This window comes from Tamandua tetradactyla, chromosome 22 (assembly GCF_023851605.1).
Source record: "Tamandua tetradactyla isolate mTamTet1 chromosome 22, mTamTet1.pri, whole genome shotgun sequence".
Taxonomy (NCBI): domain Eukaryota; kingdom Metazoa; phylum Chordata; class Mammalia; order Pilosa; family Myrmecophagidae; genus Tamandua; species Tamandua tetradactyla.
The window spans coordinates 16,183,016-16,203,498 of record NC_135348.1 but is presented as its reverse complement, the minus strand read 5'-3'; the positions used below and the strand labels follow the sequence as shown (position 1 = coordinate 16,203,498).

Genomic DNA, 20,483 nt, shown 5'->3' with positions numbered 1-20,483 from the left:
TGCAAGAGATATTGAAAAGGGGCCGCCTTTGTAAGGAAAAATGTTCTTTGCTTTTCGTGTCTTTAGATACATAACCTGGGGCAAAATAACGTACAAATAGAGCACTACAATAATATAAGAATATATTACGCAAATACATATATGATACAGTGCTTGGCAAATAAAAGAAGCAATAAATATTTAAGCGACTGAATGAGTATAATTCCATTTTTTGCCTGCTGAAACACCAGAAGCCATGAGTCTCAAATCCTTTAACTTAAATGAAAAGTAACTAACTGGAATTAAAAGTTTACAACTGAAAACCTCTGAAAAGAATAAGCAAGGATGGAGAGGAACACTCTAGTGGATTTCAAAAGGATCTGCAGAGGTTTTTCCTTAAAATAAAATATCTGAACCAAATGTGACCAAATTTTAAGCTTTATTAAAGTAGAATGGTGGGTTCATGAGTAGTTAATATGTCATTCCCCATACTTCCTCTATGTTTTAAAATTTTAATTATGCTTTTTAAAAAAGCAAATAAAAAGCAGAGTATGTACTCAGCAATAGCTATAATCTCTGTTTGCCTAGTGCACTTCACTTTAGGGAATTCTTCCCTGTGCTGGATTGCTTACAAACATCCCCAATTCTTTATACTTCCCTCTAGCTATATATGTGTATAATGCGACTTTACACCTCTCCTAAGAGGGGGTAACCCACTTCAGGAATCTGGCCTGGCCTTGGGATTTGCTTTGGTGAATAGAATATAGCATAAATGACCTCAAGAAGACCTTGCTTGATTCAGGTTATTCTCTTGGAAGACTTCCACCCCAGCGTGAGCAAGCCAAGGCAAGCCTATTGAAGAATGAGAAACTATGTGAAGGAGAGACCAGTTGTCCTCACTGAGGCCATGTAGACCAGCCTATGGCGAATCCCTCCCCCTGTGAAAACCCTGCAGACATCAGCAGAGCTACTTATCTGAACAATAGCTGACCAGAGACAGGAGTGACTCAGCTGAGACCACAGCAGCTGCTTAGAGCAGCTATAAACTCATAAGCAATAAGAAATGCTTCATGTTTTAAGTTATTGAGGTTTTGTGGTTGTTTATTATGCAACATGTTTTGGTTTGTAGTCTCTGGAAATCAGTTGCTGAGATAGAGTTAGGAGTGCAAAAAGTTTACTAGGGAGGAACTATTAAACTTTCCCACCTGGGAAGCCCCTGATATGCTCTCCAACATTAGGGACTCCCAAGCAAATAAGCCAAGCCCTTGATCTTGAGGCTTGCTCTTATGAAACTTTTATCTATAAAAGAGAAGCCATGCCTACCTATAATTATGTCTAAGAGTTACTTCCAAAGGAACCTCTTTCAATGCTCAGATGTGACCTGGCTCTCTCTCTAAGCCCAACTCTGTAAGTAAAATCATTACTGTGGTGGTGTGAATCTGTACCCCAGAAAAGCCTATGTTTTTTTTGTTTTTTGTTTTTTTTTGGCTGATAAAAGAGTTTAGCTTTATTATTACTATGTGTTTGGCTGGGTGCAGGATTGCCCTTGGCAGCATCAGCCTCCTGGGAAGGAATAGGCAGCAAAGATGGCCCCAGGGATGCTGACAACTTGGGCTTTGGGACTCATAAAATCATAAGCACAGAGGGTTCCACCTACTAAGAGGAAGTACAAAATCTAATTCACAGTCAGACTTCACTAGGAGTAAGAGATGGTCATAGCTAAAGGAACTTTAATCAAGGAATAAACTTGATGCCAGAGTTTGTTCCCCTTCTGGTTACTCGGAGGTATCTAGACACCACTCTGATGGAGACCTAGTATTGCCTGTAGCTAGGGATTAGTGCACTTACTGAGCAAGACACAAGACCCGCTCACAGGTAAAATTTCTTGTTAGGGCTGTTTTGTGCTTGATTTGCTAGCAGCTGGCATGGGTGAACTGTTTCCCATAGGCAGCTTCGTATTTCTGAGCCTGTCCATAATCTTCTGAGCACCATACAGATCCACAGAGGGGAAGGGCCCTCCAAGACAAGGCGGGAAGTCAAGCCCAAAGACTGCTCCAAGGTCTCCTTCTGCAGGTGTAGCTAAGATCCCTTCCTGCAGGCACATGACTGCCTCATTCACAAATCTTATCACCAGGTGGAACTGCATGTCTTCATCCAGACTTGCTGGAATACCATTCATGTCAGAATTCAAATTCTTATTCTTTGTACCCTCCTGGTACATGTAAAGGCCCTTCCCAGACTTGCAACTCAGGAAGCCTTTGGATACCATCTGCTGCAGCAGTTCTAGGCTTCCACCTCTAAACAGCTCCCCAAAGACTTTGCCTAGATGTCTGGCTACATGTTTAGTTATACCCACACCAACTTCATCTATCAGTGTGGCAGCACCCATAGGAAACCCAAAACTTGTGGTGAGGAAATTCAGTTTCTTGGGGTCAAATCCTTCCTTGAGAATCTGTATGACTTCAGACATCATGGGGGTAAGACATCTGGTAGTATAAAAGTCAGGTCCATCCTTAACCATGATGATGACCTTCCCCTGCTTGAGACCAACTGCTACAGCTGAAGCAGTTTTGTCCACAGAAGTCTTTTCAATTGTGATAATCTCCAACAGTTGCACCTTGTCCACAGGAGAAAAGTAGTGAATGCCAATCACCTTCTCTGAGAGCAGCAATTTCTCTGATTGGGACAGCAGATGTGTTACTGGCAAAGACACAGTGATCTCGAACCACCGCTTCTACCTGCTTTAGCACTCTGTGCTTGAGACGAAAGTTTTCAAACACAGCTTCAATCACTATATCTGCCTTTTCAAAACCCTGGTAATCGAGCTGCCCAGTCAAGTTACTGAAAATGGATTCCCTTTCAAATGATAGAGCTTTCTTCTCCACTTTATCATTCAATCCTTTGAACACTTGTTGCTGTCTTCAGCCGACCCCGGCTAGTGTAGCATCTTTAATTACAGTCCTTAACCCCTTATCCATGGAGATTTGGGTAATGCCAGCTCCCATCAGCCCTGCACCAAGAACAGCTAGATGTTTAACATCATTCTGAGGAGTTCCAGATTTATGCTTCTTGCACAAGACCTGGCCATGGTAAAGTCCCACCAACACCTTTGATTCTTTGGACATTGCAAGCTCTCCAAATTGCTTAGATTCAGAGACATAGCCAGCCTCTTTTCCTTGCTCAATTCCAGTCTTTATCACATGAGTTATTTTCAGAGGTGCAGGATAAAGAACTTTGGTCTGCTTTCATACTTTTTCTCCCACCTTTTTGTAAATATATTGCCAGATAAATGGAATATTTGTTGCATACAATGTCAGTTTTTCCACCAACCCCTTGTCTCCCTTGGAAGAAATCTTCCTATCCGCTAGTTCTTTGGCAAAAGTAACTGCAACTTCTTCTAGGTATTTAATTGTCCGTTCCATAAGGGTTACACCGATTGGTCGACTTGCCCCATTTTCTTTGCTCTGTCTGCATGAATATTTCTGCCAATCAGCATCATGTCAAAAGCAGCAGGCACATTCACCATTTTGGGGAGCTTTTGTGTGCCTCCTGCTCCTGGTAATACCCCCAGCAGAACCTCAGAGGCACCTAATGCTATTTTTCTCTCTCGTTGCTATTCTGTATTGGTGTGAAATGGCAAACTCAAGTCCTCCTCCCAAGGAGGTCCCACTGATGGCAGCCACAATAGGCTTTGCAGATTTCTCAAGATTCTCACTTTCCCTCCTTCCTGTGATATTTGTGTTACTTCTTGAGGGGTCTTGCAAATGATTGGCATGTTATTATCAGCACCTGCAATAAAGCAGCCTGGCTTTGATGAGATAAGGACAGTGATTCTGATTTGATCACTCGCCCAGATTTGAACTCTGACTGCAGTTCTTTATTCAGTGTATTTCCCTCTGTATTGGTTGAGTTAATTCAAACAACCGCCATCCCCTTTGCACTTCTGATTTGATCACTTGCCCAGATTTCATTCATTACCTCTATGAACTCTGACTGCAGTTCTTTATGCAGTGTATTTCCCTCTGTATTGGTTGAGTTAATTCAAACAACCGCCATCCCCTTTGATGCCATCGTTAACATGGGTTCTTCCCATCAAAGCAGGGGATCCTGTAAAGTTGTAGCAAAAATAACCTGGGGAGTAGAGTCCTAGGACAGTGAAGCGGCTGAGGCTGCCAATTGCCCTGAACACCACCAGCTTGAACAGAAGAGGACAAAAGTGGATATGCTTCCAAGCCTATGTTCTTTTAATCCAGTCTTGTGGGGGCAGACTTATTGTTTGCTGGGACTTTTTGATTAGGTTGTTTCCATGGAGATGTGACCAAGCTCATTCAAGGTGGGTCTTAATCTGCTTGCTGGAGACCTTTTAGGGAGAAACATTTTGGAGAAAGCTCAGAGCTGACAGAGAAGCTAAGAGATGAAATCCAGAGAAAGTCTCCAGAGGAGAGAGAGAGAGCCATTGAAACCAGAGCCCAGGAGAGAGACTAGCAGACATCACCATGTGCCTTCCCGTGTGACAGAAGAACCCTGGATGCCAGTAGCTTTTCCTCCAAGAAGGTATCCTCTTGTTGATGCCTTAATTTGGACATTTTCATGGTCTTAGAACTGTAAATTTGTGACCTAATTTGTGACCCTTTGTAAAAGCCAATCCATTTCTGATATGTTGCATTCCAGCAGCTTTAGCAAACTGAAACAATTACTGCCCACCCCCCTGCACCTCCAATGTGGGACATGATTCCCAGGGATGAGCCCAGCCCTGACACTCTGGAATCGACAAAGCCTACCTGACCAAAAGGGAGAAAAGAAATGTAATAAAATAAGGTGCTAGTGACTAAGAGAGTTCAAATAGAGTTGTGAGGCTATTCTGCATAAGGTTACCTTATGCAAGCTTCAGCTGGATATTGCTAATTGCCATGGTATGCCAAGCCCCAACCAATAGTGTACCTATAAACCCTAAAGGATACCCAGGACTCTAAGACTTTATAAAAGTTTCACTCACTGAGTTTATTTTTTAGAAACCTATTATCTCCAGGTGGTTCCTGGCCCTATAAGCCCTGAAATCCAGAGTTACCAGTCTCTCCAAGAGCATCAACCAATTGTACCCCTTGTCATCATGAAAAAGTTAGAATGGTCATTGCCCAAATATCCTTAAAGATTGGGAGAAGGATCAAAAGAGAAGGAGGAGTTGTTACAGAGAAGATAGGTTTCAACAAATGCGTATGACTGCTGAATCACTATACTGATATTTTTTAGTCTCTAGTGTTTTAGAGCAGCTAGAAGGAAATACTTGAAATGGTGGAACTGTAACCTATACAAAACTCTGAAATCTGTTCTAAACTACTTGTTAGAGTGTACTAGGCAATTTATTGCTTTTTTTTGTATATATGTTATATTTCACAATAAAAAATGTTTTTAAAAAAAGTTTATTAGGGAGTAGTATCTGTGAAAGGAATGGGGGAGGAAGAAATATTGTTCAAGGGGAGCTGTTATACTACTAGGCAGTCATGGCAAATTCTCTGCCAGCCCAACAGGAAGCTCCGGAATCAAAACTGCCCATTAAAAGTACCCCACTTTAAAGGTATTTGCAAAGCCCCCTTTGGGAAATGGTGAGAATGGGGAGAAATTCAACTTCCCCAAGTTGAATTCTTGATAGTCTCACAAGCAGTGTGGACAACCAAAGCTATAGGCTGAGCCCCCAGTCTTGGGGGTTGTTCATATGAAACTTAACCCCGCAAAGGATAGGTCAAGTCTACTTAAAATTTAGGCCTAAGAGTCACCCCCAAGAGAGCCTCTTTTGTTGCTCAGATGTGGCCTCTCTCTCTAGCCAACACAACAAGCAATCTCACCACCCTCCCCCTGTTTACATGGGACATGACTCGCAGGGGTGTGGACCTTCCTGGCAATGTGGGACAGAAATCTTAGAATGAGGTGAGACTCAGCATCAAGGGATTGAGAAAACCTTCTGGACCAAAAGGGGGAGGAGTGAAATGAGACAAAGTGTCAATGGCTGAGAGATTCCAAACAGAGTTGAGATGTTATCCTGGAGGTTATTCTTATGCATTAAGTAGATATCACCTTGTTATTCAAGATGTAATGGAGAGGCTGGAGGGAATTGCCTGAAAATGTAGAGCTGTGTTCCAGTAGTCATGTTTCTAGAGGATGATTGAATAATGATACAGCTTTCACAATGTGACTGTGTGATTGTGAAAACCTTGTGTCTGATGCTCCTTTTATCTACCTTGTCAACAAAGGAGTAGAACATATGAAATAAAAATAAATAATGGGGGAACAAATGCTAAAATAAATTCGGTTTGAAATGCTAGTGATCAGTGAAAGCGAGGGGTAAGGGGTATGGTAGGTAAATCTTTTTTTTTTTCTTTTCTGTTTTCGTTTTCTTTTTCTATTTTATTTAAAAGAAATAAAAAATTGATGCAAATGTTCTAAAAACTGATGAATATGCAACTATGTGATGATATTGTGAATTACTGACTATATATGTTGGTGTTTTATTTGGTTTGTTAAATTTTTTTAATTAATAAATAAATTTAAAAAAAAGAACCCCACTTTTAGTGTAAATGGGTAGGCCCTTGAATCACTACCTTGATCATTTATTGGCTAGAAGCTATCCAGAAAGAGTGTAACCTCAACCACCACCCCCTTGCTGAGTCACTGGCTAAGACTGTTCAAAAGCAGAGACAGACCCTGAAGAAGCTAACAGCATGAGACTGTTGGCTTACTACATTTTTTGCATCTGGGCAGCAAGTCCTTTCTTGAAGGGAGATCTTAGTGACGCATCTCTGTGTCTGCCACAGTCCATCCCTTGGACCATGCAAATTTGCTTCTCTTTACATGTTCAGATAATAGCTCCTCCAAGGCTCTTGTAGGCCTCTCTTCCTGAGGGGAAGCTTCGAATAGAGATGTTAGCCCCATCACTGAAGTATGTCTCAGGGCCTCCACTAGACTCATCATCTCCCTTCCCCACGGTCTATTCACTGTGCATTCTAAATTCCACTTGCCATCAGCTACCACCTCTGCTGGTCTTGGTGGCTGCCTTAGATTGGACATTTCTGTAGACTTCTTTTAATTGGGACATTTTCTCGGCCTTAGAACTGTAAACTAGTAACTCATTAAATTCCCCCCTTTAAAAACTGTTCCATTTCTGGCATTCCGGCAGCTAGCAAACTAGAACAGATTTTGGTACCGGAAAATAGGGTGCTGCTGCTGCAATTTGCAAATACCAAACATGTTAGAACAGCTTTTTAAATGGATAAGGGGAAGATTTTGGAAGAGTTGTGAGAAGCTTGGTAGAGAAGGCCTAGAATGCTTTGAAGAGACTGTTGATAGAAATGTGGACTCTAAAGATACCTCTGACCAGGCTTTAGACAGAAATGAGGTGTGTGCTATTGCAGACTGGAAGGAAGGCAACTCTTGTTTTAAAATAGCAGATAATCTGGCAAAATTGACTAGTGGCTTTGGCTGGAAGGCAGATTTTAAAAGCCATGAACTTGGATATTTAGCAGAAGAGATCTCCAAATTAAATGTCGAAAGTGCAGCCTGGTTTCTCCTTGCAGCTTGTAGTCATATGCGACAGGACAGAGATAAGCTGAGAACTGAACTCTTGGGTACAAAGAAACCAGAAATTGATGTCCTGGAAAATTCTGGACCTCCAGAAAAGGAGACCCCAAAGAATAGTGCTCCATGTGAGGATTTGACAGATGTGGAATCAGTCAGCCATCTCAGAGAAAGTCAGGATTGGATATGGAGTTATCCAGGAAGGATTTGTGGAAACTCCTTACGTCTGATGGGCATGATCCGAGGCTACTGCATAGAAAGCCAATGAAAGTGCTGTGGGACCTGTATAAACAGAATCACTGCCAGTCTGGATTGAGGAGTTCAGAGAAGGGACACATTGGAGGAAAAATAACTTCAGAAGGAAAAGCATGGAGGCTGAGGTCTGAAGTCAAGAAGCCTCGGGCCAGGAGAGTGGACCCACCCAAGCCCGTGGAGAGGGTGAGTTTGGCCCAAAGGCAGAGGATGGGCCTTCCACCTCATTACAGTGGAAGAGTTATGCTGCCTCAGGCCTTGGAGAGGGTGAAGCACATTCCTTGGGGTTTGGGGAGAGCCTGGCTGCCACCACATGGAGGGGCTGAGTGTGTGTCCTAGAGATGGCAGAGAGTCTGGGTTCAGCCCCAATGCTTGGAAAGGATGGAGCCGAGAAAAAGGTGGTCTCCCCAGTATCCCCCAAGGTTGCATTCAGAGAGAGGCAGGCCTCTGTGTAGGCCCTTGGAAAGGGTGGGACTGCCACTTTCTAAAGCCCTGAGGATAAATGACTCTCAGACTTTGAAATCTGATGGACTTTGCCCTGCAGGTTTTCGAAACTGCTTGGGTCCTGTGACTCCTGTGTTCCTTCCTCCCTATGGAAATGGGTATATGTATCCTATGATAGTTTCTCCTTTGAATGTTGGCAGCAAATAACTTGTTTTGAGTTTTTATAGGTCCAGAGACAGGATAATTTTGCCTTATAAGAGACCATGCCTGTAACTAATTTTGATAGGAGTTTGTACTGTTTCTAACTTTATATTTCATTTGTATTGCTACTGAAATGGTTTAAGGATTTCTGATATTGTTATGCAAATAATGCATTTTGTATATGGGAAAAACATGTCTTTTTTAGGGGCCAGAGGGTGGAATGTGCTGGTTTAAAAGGATATATGCCCCCTAGAAAAGCCATGTTTTAATCAAAATCCCATTTCATAAAGGTAGAATAATCCCTATTCAGTACTGTATGTTTGAAACTAATCAGATCATCTCCCTGGATGATGTGATTTAGTCAAGAGTGGTCGTTCAACTGGATTAGGTGATGACAGGTCTCCACCCATTTGGGTGGGTCTTGATTGGTTTATTGGAGTCCTATAAAAGAGGAAATGTTTTCGAGAATGGGAGATTCAGAGAGAGCAGAGAATGCTGCAGCACTACGAAGCGGAGTCCACAAGCCAGCGATCTTTGGAGATGAAGAAGGAAAACGCCTCCCGGGGAAGTTCATGAAACAGGAAGCCAGGAGAGAAAGCAGTAGATGATGCCTTGCTTGCCATGTGCCCTTCCAGTTGAAAGATAAACTGTGACTGTGTTCGCCATGTGCTTTTCCAGATGAGAGAGAAACCCTGAACATCATCAGCCTTCTTGAACCAAGGTATCTTTCCCTGAATGCCTTAAATTGGACATTTCTATAGACTTGTTTTGATTGGGACATTTTCTTGGCCCTAGAACTGTAAACTAGCAACTTATTAAATTCCCCTTGTTAAAAGCCATTCCGTTTCTGGTATATTGCATTCTGGCAGCTAGCAAACTAGAACAGTGGCTTACTTAATGGCTTACTAACCTTCATTATAAGGTGTCTAGTAACCATATCGTTCTCTGGCTAGGGTTGCTTAACTAGTCTGTTCAGTTAAAACTGGGCAAGAGAGAACTAGGAGGCACCCAAGTGGGTCACCTGAGATCCCCACATATGCCTCCCTGCCCCGTGGTGTAAAATCAGCCTTATGTCTTCTTGCTGATCAGAATTAATTATCCCCGGGAATATGATGACTCTTCTCATCTGCTAGGGTCTGGCAACAAGGAGCTTAAAGTGCCCAAGTGGCAGCCATAGTTTGTAATTCAGTTGGACCATTGTTGGGTCCTCAAGCAAGATGGTACCCCTGTTGACCACCAGGACCTCTAAGCCTGTAGAGCCCAGGAACCACAAAGTCCCCAGTGGGTTATTGGGAGTGATAGTAAGTGTTTTCACCCCTTGATTTCCAGATACATGTATTCTTTCAGCTGGAGACAAAGTAATATCTAAGTTCTCTGATGTGAAGTGTATGCTACATTTTGGAGAATGAAACCCCATTTTTGCAGAGTATTGCCTGTGAGGCTGCACTTCAGCTACTACTTCATGAATATATATGAAACTAGAGTTAAGAAGCACAATACATAATAGTTTTTTAAAGTAAGTAAATTTCACCCATCGAAAACAGATCCATAAACATGTGAGCATAAAATTCAAATCTCTCAAAGTCACATTCATGGAACAAGCGATTATTATTGGTTCTTCTCTTCAAATAAATTGAAGCTATATTGCAAAATTAAGACCAGGGCTCTCAGAAACTGTAGCCTCAGATTCAAAATATAATAAAATACATGGAATTGTCAAAAATAAGAGTTCATTTCCTGAAAAGAGGACATTTTTATTCAAACTTTGACATATTTGGAAAAGAAAAATATGCATGGTTTATATACCTAGAGCTTCCAAAGTTTTAATCCTTTCCCTTTGCCACTTTTTTTTTATTTTTTCATATTCCTGCCACATTTTAACTTTTCAAAAATTTTCCTTTTTTCTTCTTTGTATTCTTGTTTTCAGCTTATCTGTACCTCTTTCTCTTTACTCTCCTTGACACTGTCTTTGGTCTTCTTAATTGTTGTGTGCCTTCAGTTTTCTCATCTGTAAAATGGGATAATAATGCTAGCTATCCCACAAGGAAGCTGGGAAGATTACAATGAGTTAATATATGTTTAAAAAAAAAAAAAAAGCACCTAGAACAGTGCCTGGCATGTTAAAAGCACTATATAAGTGTTTGCTATTTATTGAGTGCATGCCATGCGTGAGGTACTGTGTTTGGTACCAAGGGTGTAAGAGTGAATGGGACACAGTTCTGTCCCTCAAGGAGCTCACAGTGCTTTAAGAGCAATGGGGGAGGTGGAGTAGGGGGACCAATCACCCCAGTTTGCCCAGGGCAGAGGGGATTCTAGGGACGCAAAGCTTTCAGTGCTAAAACCAGAAACGTCCTAGGCAAAACTAGGCCAAGTTGGTCACCCCAGAGGTGTACAGAGTGGGGAGGATGTGGAATCCAAGAGGGAACATAGGAGAGGTACTGTGGCAGAGGCTGCTGGTTTCCCCCAGTATCTGTTTACCTCTTAGCATTTGGTGGTCAAGAATAGAGACTATATTTTCCAGTGTGCCACGGCACTAATCGTGGCCATGAGACTAAGTTCTAGGCAATAGGGTGTGCAACTTTAGAAAAATGGAATAAAGGGAAGATGCATGCCATTCTCCACCCCTTTCCTCTATTAACTAGAGGAAATCTGGATGAAATGGCCAGAGCTGGAACAGCCATCTGCACCACAAGATGGAAGCCGGATGTCCAGAACCTGGAGGATGCCTGGGCCCCGCTCATCCTGGAGAAGCCAGACCTGCCATCAACCTCATACTTCTAGACTTCACTTACGTGTGAGAGAAAGAAGCTTCTATTTTTTAAAGCTGTGATTATGTGGGGTTTTCTGTCACACCGTGCATGTAATTCAAACTAACACAGACATTAAACTTTGTCTTGAACAGTCATAGAAGAAGAGGGAAGGAAAGTATTCCAAGCAAAATAAACAGTATGTGTTAAGCCTTGCAAGTGAAGGAGCGTCTGGGATAACTTCTGATTTCACAATAGATTGTGAATTTGGGAAAAGACCTTCTTATTATAAAACACCTCTATTAAGTTAAGGGAAATCTCTAAGGTCTAAAATGAATAAGGAGGTAAAGCCAGAACGTTAATAATAGCTGGCACACATATGATGCTATTTTAAGTGTTAGGCATAGCTTAACTCACTCAAACTTTACAATAACCCTGTGAAGTGGATACTATTTTTATCCCCATTTTATAGATAAGGAAACTGGAGCAAATAAAGGTTATATCAGTTAAAAAAGGTACAATTGGTGTCTAATCAGAAGTCTAGGAAAAGGAAAGAGAAAAGAATTGAGGAAAGCCCATATTCAAAGAGATAACTGCTGAAAATGGTTCAGGCTAATAAAATCTTTGGATTAATGAAATACAATAAATCCAGTAGGTCTCTGAAGCAATACTAATACAAATAATAATAGTTACAGTTATAATTATTAAGTACCTAGCGTTAAGCACTATTATAGGTACAGTTGTATGAATTAACTCATTTAACCTGCACACACTCCTTTGAGAGATAGTTATAACCATTATCACCACTTATAGATAAAGAAACTGAGGCACGGAACCTGCAAATGGTAAAGCCAGAATTCAAACTCAGACAATTTGATTCTCCACAAAAAATGCACTTCTCAAATCACTGCTCTGCATGATCCTCTTTACGAGAAAGCCATGAGGTTAGGATATTTAAGTGGAGTGAATCAAACTGCAAAGTGATGGGTCTTTTTGCTGAGCAGCAAAGCTTTCTGTGATGCTGGCGGTGTTCTATGTCTGTGCTGTTCAGTGTGGTAGCCACTAGTCACACTGGCTATCGAACAATTGAAATGTGGTTAGTGTGACTGAGGAACTAAATTTTAAATTTTACTCAGTTTTAATGGCGAGTGGCTACCATATTGGACAGAGCAGGTTCAGAGCTTAGGAAGAGATCGGACCTGATAATAAATTAACTCATGAATCCCCTTGACTCCAAACTAAAATAGCTCCCAATTTTAGATGAAAAAAAGTTAATAGAGTGAAGTTTCTTTTTAAGCAGAGGATAATAAAAATGATTCTTAAATAGCTTTACATTTCTATAAAGAACTGTATGATCTCCCTGGCAACGGGGGACCTGGCTTCCAGGGATGAGTCGAGACCCAGAGTGATGAGATTGAGAAAGCCTTCTGGACCAAAACGGGGAAGAGAGAAATGAGAGAAAATGAAGTTTCAGTGGCTGAGAGCTTTCAAACAGAGTAGAGGTTATCTTGGAGGTTATTCTTACGCATTATATAGATATTCCTTTTTAGTTTCTGGTGTATTGGAGTGGCTGGAGGGAAGGACCTGAAACTGTTGAGCTGTGTTCTGGTGGTCTTGATTCTTGAAGATGATTGTATAACTACAGTTCTACATAGCTTTTACAATGTGACCGTGTGATTGTGAAAACTTTGTGGTTGACGCCCCCTTTATCCAGGGTATGGACAGATGAGTAAAAAAATAAAGTCAAAAATAAATAAATAAATAATGGGGGAGGGGATAAGGGGTTAAAAAAATTGGATATATTGCAACACTATTGGTCAATGAGAGGGAGAGGCAAGGCGTAAGGGGTGTATGGGCTTTTTCTTTTTTCTTTTTATTTTCTTTTCTGGAGTTACGCAAATGTTCTAAAAATGAACATGGTGATGAATATACAGCTACGTGATGACATTGTGAGCCATTGATTGTATACTTTGTATAGTATGTGAAGATATCACAATAAAAATATTTTAAGGGTGGGCCACCATGGCTCAGCAGGCAGAGTTCTCTCCTGCCATGCTGGAGACCTGGGTTTGATTCCTAGTGCCTGCCCAAGCAAAAAAAAATTTTTTTGAAAAAAGAAATGTATGTTTTGTTTGCACCACCCTGTACAAAAATATGTATGTGTAATGGATATAGGAATGTTAAGAGTTAGCAAAGATGAATAGAAACCTGCAAAGGACTGGAAAGGAGGGTTCAGTGAGCTTGGAGTCAAAAAGGAGGGTTATCCAGAAGGCCATGTGAAGCATGTCTTGCAAGAAGACAACGCAGCTGTACCAGATTGTGCTGATAGCTTACTGAATGGAATAATCAAAGTGGGGCTGAGTATTTCACACGCTATTAAAATATTTTTTTCTCCAATGCATACAGTAGACTAAGTACAAGTTAAATGTGCATATGTAAGCACATTATAAATCTATACTTATGTTGGTTCTTATATATTTTAAACTTTCTTGAGGTATAAAACTATTTTCTATTGCCACATAACGAATTACCACAAATTTAGCAGCTTAATACAACACCCATTTGTTAACTCATATTTCTGTAAGTTAGTTAGTTCTGTAAGTTAGTTCAGGCAACTGTGTTTTGTGCTGAGGGTCTCACAAAGCTAAAATTAAAATGTAAGCCAGGCTGGTCTCTGATCTGCAAGCTGTAGCGAAAAATCTGCTTCCAGGCTTTTTCTGATTGTTGGCAGAATTGAGTTGTAGGACTTGAAGCTCCCATTTTTCTGCTGTCTGTCAGTCATGGTCTGCTCTCAGCTCCTGGAAGCTGCTCTTAGGCTCTTTCCACATGGCACCTCCATCTTCAAGCCAGTAATGGCATTTTGAATCCTTTTGCTTGGACTCTCTGACTTCCTCTTCTGCAATCAGCCAGAAAAATCTATCTGCTTTTAAAGGGCTCATATTATCATGTTAGGTCGATTTAGACTAATCTCCCTTTTTCCTTATAACATAGCGTAATCTCAGATGCGATATCTCATTATATTTACATTTTCCACCCATCCACAAAGGGGAGGAGTTATACAAAGGCGAGGGATTTTACAGTCATCTTAGATTTTTTTCTTCTGCAAACACTGTTTCATCTATCTTTAAAATCATTGAAGATATAAAATATATGTGAGTTGAGAAAGTTCTTCAACCTAAAATGTTTCCTAAATAGGATAACTTTTGGATACATAATGTCTTGAAAATTGGTGAAATAAGATTATACAAAATCTATATTTAAAATCAAACATTTGTGGAACCTCTGTTTTGGATCAGGCACTGTTGTAGGCACTGGGAACCCAAAAAAGAACAAGGTAGATGCAGCTCCTAATAGCTCCTCCTCAAAATTCTCTGTCTTTGATTCCTCCTTTACCTTTGTCCCCCATGTTCAATCCAACTGCAACTTCAAATGCAGTTGAAGAATGAAGTGACTAACATAAATGAGTAAGACAATAAGAAGCTGGGGAGACTGAAGTGAATGGGAGAGGTCACACCCACCAACAGGGGCAGCTGCATCTCAGCTTCAGGTGACTGTTGCCCCACAGGGATGTGGGACCATCTTGTCATGTAATCCCATGATGAGAGCAGAATCCAACCAAGTACCCAAAGCATCATTTCCCCAAAAGGGCCTTGAGGGTCAACCCAAAAGTCTAACACTAAATAAGGCTGTCAAAAGTGTACCATGTCAGAAAAAAAAAATGATAGGCCAATATCACATGTGAATACAGATGCAAGAATCCTGAACAGAATACTAGAAAACTGAATCCAACAGTATATAAAAGAGTTATACACCATGACCAAATGGGATTTATTCCAGGAATGCAAGGGTGGTTCAACATAATATTATCAATTAATGTAGTATACCACATTAATAGAATGATGGGGAAAAAAACACATGATCACCTCAATTGATGCTGAAAAAGCATTTGATAAAATCCAACATGCTTTCATGGCAAAAAGCAAAAACCTATAAATAAAAGGGAACTTATTCAACATGATAAAAGGCATTTATGAAAAGCCCACAGCAAATATCTGAAAAGGGAAAGACTGAAAGCTTTCCCACTAAGATTAGGAATAAGAGAAGAATGTGCATGGCCACCATCATTATTCAACACTGTACTAGAAGTTCTAGCCAGAGAAATTAGGCAAGAGAAGGAAATAAAAGGCATTCATATTGTAAAGGAAGTCAAACTATCCCTATGCACAGATGATTCTATATACAGAAAATCCTGAAAATCCACAACAAATCTCCTAGAGCTAATAAATGAATTCAGCCAAGTGGCAGGGTACAAGATCAACACTCGAAAATCAGTAGTGGTTCTATACACAAGTGATGAACAATCAGAACAAGAAATCAAGAAAAAAATTCCATTCACAATAGCAACTAAAAGAATCAAATATCTAGGAATAATTCTAACCAAGAATGTAAAGGACTTGTACAAAGAAAACCACAAAAAAATTACTGAAAGAAATTAAAGAAGATGGAAATAAATGGAAGGATACTCCATGATCATAGATTGGAAGACTAAATATGACTAAGATGTCAATACTATCTAAAGCAATTTCTAGATTCAATTCAATCCCAACCAAAATTCCAACAACCCTTTTTGCAGAAATGGAAAAGCCAACCATCAAATTTATATGGAAAGGTAAGGTGCCCTGAATAGCCTCAGTCATCTTGAAAAAGAAGGATGAAGTTGTAGGACTCACACTAACTGATCTTAAAACTTAATACAAAGTCACACTAATCAAAACAGTATGGTACTGAAAATAGATGGTATACGGGAAAAAGTACAATCAATGTAAGCTAGAGTCCATAGTAAACAGTAACGTTGTAATATGCTTCCACTGAATGTAACAAAGACATTATGCCAAAACTAAGTGTCAACAGGTGGGGGGATAGAGAAAGGGGTACGGATTCTTTGTGGAAGAAAAGGAAATGTCTTCAGATACAGTATCGTAGTGAAGGCATGTTTATACAATTAGGCTGGATTGTATGATGTGTGAATAAAACTGTTTAAAAATGAACACAGAGAAATAAGTGCTAGAGAAAATGTGGGAAAAAGATGTACCCATTTACTGTTGGTAGGGAAATGAGAGATCTCATTTCTTGGAGGGCAGTGTGGTGATTCCACAGGAGGCTAGGGGTGGGGTTGCCAGATGATTCTGAAACACCATTGCTGAGTATATACCTGGAAGAGCTGAGGTAGGGACACGATGGACATTTGCATACTGGTGTTTCTGGTGGCAGTGTTCCTGATTCACAATGAATGGAGGTGGCCTAAGGGTACAACGACTGAGGAATGGAAAGGGGAACTATGGTGTGTACATACAATGGACTACTGAGTGGCCATAAGAAGGAATGAAGTTGTGAGGCATGCAACTAGGTGAATAAAACTTGAAAGCTACATGTTGAATAAAATGTCAGTAACAAAAAGACAAATATTATCATGCCTCCACCATATGAACTAAAATTCGGTGAACTAAAATTGAGGGCATTGATTATCAAGTTGGGGCTTATTGTGTAGGATTCTAGATTGTAAGCTCTTACAGCAGTCATGTATATTCAGGAGATGCCACTATTGATTCTAAATCTGAGATACTGGGCTATTTGTATATAACATGGTCTTTCCCAGAAACTTTGGGTGTATATGTGACACCTGAGACTACAAGTTAGAGCTCTGAAGCTACGAAAGTCAGCAGTACCCCATACAGGAACTGTTTAAAAAGTTGAAAATGTAATCAGGCATTGAGTAGAGATATGAATGAAGCTGTTCTGAATAGGACTAAGGTATATCAGAAGACTGGGTAAAGGATGATATTTTCCATTTTAAAAATTTCAACTTCTGTGTGAGACTAAAGGGAAAGATATTTATTTGGTGCAAAATTTATATTTTGGGTAGTGCATTTCCTAATTAAACGTGTATGGTCAATTTAGTTGAACACCATAAGTACATGGAATCTTGAATAGGGCATGAGATTTTGTTGGTTTCTCCAGGTTAGTATGATGCCCCAATAAATCCCAGAGTGATTTGGGCAGTGAATAAGGAAATATTTGCAAGGTCCCCTTGGGGAACTGGGGAGAAAGGAAGAAATGTTCAACTTCCCCATGTAGACAATTTCTGATATTTTAGCAAGCAGTGGGGACAACCAAATCAATAGGCTGAGCCCTCAGTCTTGGGGTTTGCCCCCATGAGACTTATTCCTGCAAAGGATAGACTAAGCCTCCTTAAAATTAGGCCTAAGAGTCACCCCCAGAGAACTTCCTTTGTTGCTCAGATGTGGCTTCTCACTCTAAGCCAATTCACCAGGTGAACTCACCTCCCTCCTACATGGGACATGACTCGCAGGGGTATAAATTTCCCTGGCAACATGGGACAGAAATCCTGATATAAGTCAGGACCCAGCATCAAGAGATTGAGAAAGCCATCTTGACCAAAAGGGGAAGGGAAAATATTAGACAAAATAAAGTTTCAGTGGCTGAGAGATTTCAAACAGAGTCAAGAGGTTATTCTGGAGGTTATTTTTGTGCATATATAGATATCCCTTTTTAGTTTGTGGTGTATTGGAGTGGCTAGAGGGAAGTATCTGAAACCGTTGAGCTGTGTGCCAGTAGCCTACATTCTTGAAGACAATTGTATAAAGATATAATGTTTACACTGTGACTGTGTGATTGTGGAAACCTTGTGTCTTACACTCTTTATATCCAGGGTATGGACAGATGAGTAAAAAATATCGATTAAATAAATAAATAAATAATGGGGGACAAAGGATAAAATAAATTGGATAGATGGAAACACTAGTGGTCAATGAAAGGGAGGGGTAATGTGTGTGATATGTATGAGTCTTTTCTTTTTTCTTCTTATTTCTGTTTCTGGAGAAAATGAAATAAAAAAATGTTTTTAAAAATGGTCATGGCAATGAATACACAACTATGTGATGATATTGTGAGCCATTGATTATACACCATGTATAGAATATACCTCTCTGAAGATTTCTCAATTAAAAAAAGAGCAGTATGGTACTGGCACAAGGACAGACATATAGATCGAGGAAACAGAATTGAGAGTTCAAATCAACCCTCAATTTATTTTTGACAAATTGGCAAAGACTACCTAATTGGGAAAGAATAGTCTTTTCAACAAATGGTACTGGGAAAACTGGATCTCCATTTGCAAAAAAAGAATAAGGATTCTTACCTCACAACATATTCAAAAATCAAATCAAAATGGATCAAAGACTTAAATATAAGAGCTAGAACTATCAAACTCCTAGAAGAAAAACATGCAGAAGTTTCTTCACAACCTTGTGTTAGGCAATGGTTTTTAGATCTTACACTCAAAGCACAAGCAACAAAAGAAAAAAAAATAGACAAATAGGACCTCATTAAAATTAAAAACTTATGTGCATCAGAGGACTCTACCATGAAAGTAAATTGACAACCTACACAGTGGGAGAAAATATTTGGAAATCACATGTCTGATAAAGGATTACTATCCAGAACATATAAAGAAACCCTTCAACTTAGCAACAAAAAGCCAAACAACCCAATTAAAAAATGGGCAAAAACTCCAACAGATATCTCCAAAGAATATATACAAATGGCCAGAAACACATGAAAAGATGCTCATCAGAATTAGCCATCATGGAAATGCAATAAAAAACATACTTAGTTACAACTTCACAGCCATTAGAATGGCTGCTATTTAAAAAACTGAAAATAACAAGTGTTGGAGAGGATGTAGAGAAATAGGAACATTCATTCTTTTCTGTTGTCAATGTCAGATGGTACAGCTGTTGTGGAAGACAGTTGAGCAGTTCCTCAGAAAGTTAAGTATAGAACTACCACATGATCCAGCAATCCCAATTCTAGTTAATAATCAAAATAATTGAAAGCAGGGACTCAAACCGATATTTGCACACCAGTGTTCATAGTGACATAATTCACAATTGTCAAAAGATGGAAGCAACCTAGTATCCATCAACTGTAGAATGGATAAATAAAATATGGTATATACCCACAATAGAATATTACTCAGCCATAAAAAGAATCGTCATGATACATATGACAACATGGATGAACCTTAAAAACATCATGTTGAGTGAAATAAACCAGACACAAAAGGTCAAATGTTGTATGAGAGCGCTGATTTGAAGTAAGTAGAATAAGAAAACTATTCATAAAATCAGAATCTGGAATATAGTTTACCAGGAGACAGGTGGGTGTAGGGAATGGGAAGTAAAGGTTTAAAATACAGAGTTCCTATTTGGAATGAGGGAAGTGTTTTGGTAATGGATGGTGGTGATGGTGGCATTAGGAACGCAATTCACAGCACTGAAATATATATCTGGATGTGATTAAAGGGGGAAATATTAGATTGTATATTTGGTGATAGAATAAACTTTTTTTAATCCATAGAATTACACTACAAAAACAGCGAACCCTAAATTAAACCATCGCCTTTATTTTAATAGGACAATGATAAAAATGTGCTATCATCAATTGTAACAAATCTTCCTTGCCAATACAGGGAGCTGGTTGTGGGGTGGTATATGGGAATTCTCTATCTTATGCATGATTGTTCTGTAAATCACAGATTCTTTAATAGAGAAAAAAAATGGCCAAGCTTTGAATAGTCATTTCTTTAAAGAAGACACTCAAATGGCTAATAAATACAAGTGTGCTCAACACCCTTAGCCATTTGAGAAATGTAAATTAAAGCTACAATCAGATACGAGTCACACTCACCAGGATGGCTACTATTAAAAAAAAAAACAGAAATTACAAGTGTTAGCAAGGATGCAGAAAAAAAGGAATTTTTGTACATTGTTGGCCAGAATGTAAAATAGTGTGGCCACTGTAGAGAAAAGTTCAGCAGTTCCTCAGAAAGTTAAACACAGATTACATTGTGACTGAGCAATTCCATACCATTGAAAGCGGGCACTCAGGTAGTTATCTGTACACCAATATTCCAGCACTATTAGCAAAAGCCAAAAGGCAACCCAAGTGTCCTTCAACAGATGAATGGATAAACAAACTGTGGCATGTCCTCAGCCCTCAAAAGAACTGAAGTCTGGCGCTATAACATGCTGAACTTCAAAGACATTGTATTTGCTAAGGCTGCTGGAATGCAACACACCAGGTATGGATCGGCTTTTAGGAAGGGATTTCTTTAGTTATAAATTTACAGTCCCTTGGAGGAAAGACAGCTTCATCTGGGTTTCTCTGTCCCATGGGAAGGCACATAGCAACGTCTGCTGACTTTCTCTC

At 39.8% G+C, this 20,483-nt stretch overlaps 1 protein-coding gene and 1 pseudogene across 2 annotated transcripts in view; both read right to left on the bottom strand.

Moving 5' to 3' along the window:
• The window catches only part of SH3D19 (SH3 domain containing 19), a 325,680-nt gene that overhangs the window by 218,464 nt on the left and 86,733 nt on the right, over window positions 1-20,483 (bottom strand). The gene's annotated exons all lie outside the window — the stretch shown is intronic.
• LOC143665988 (trifunctional enzyme subunit alpha, mitochondrial pseudogene) lies at window positions 1,590-17,553 on the bottom strand (annotated as a pseudogene).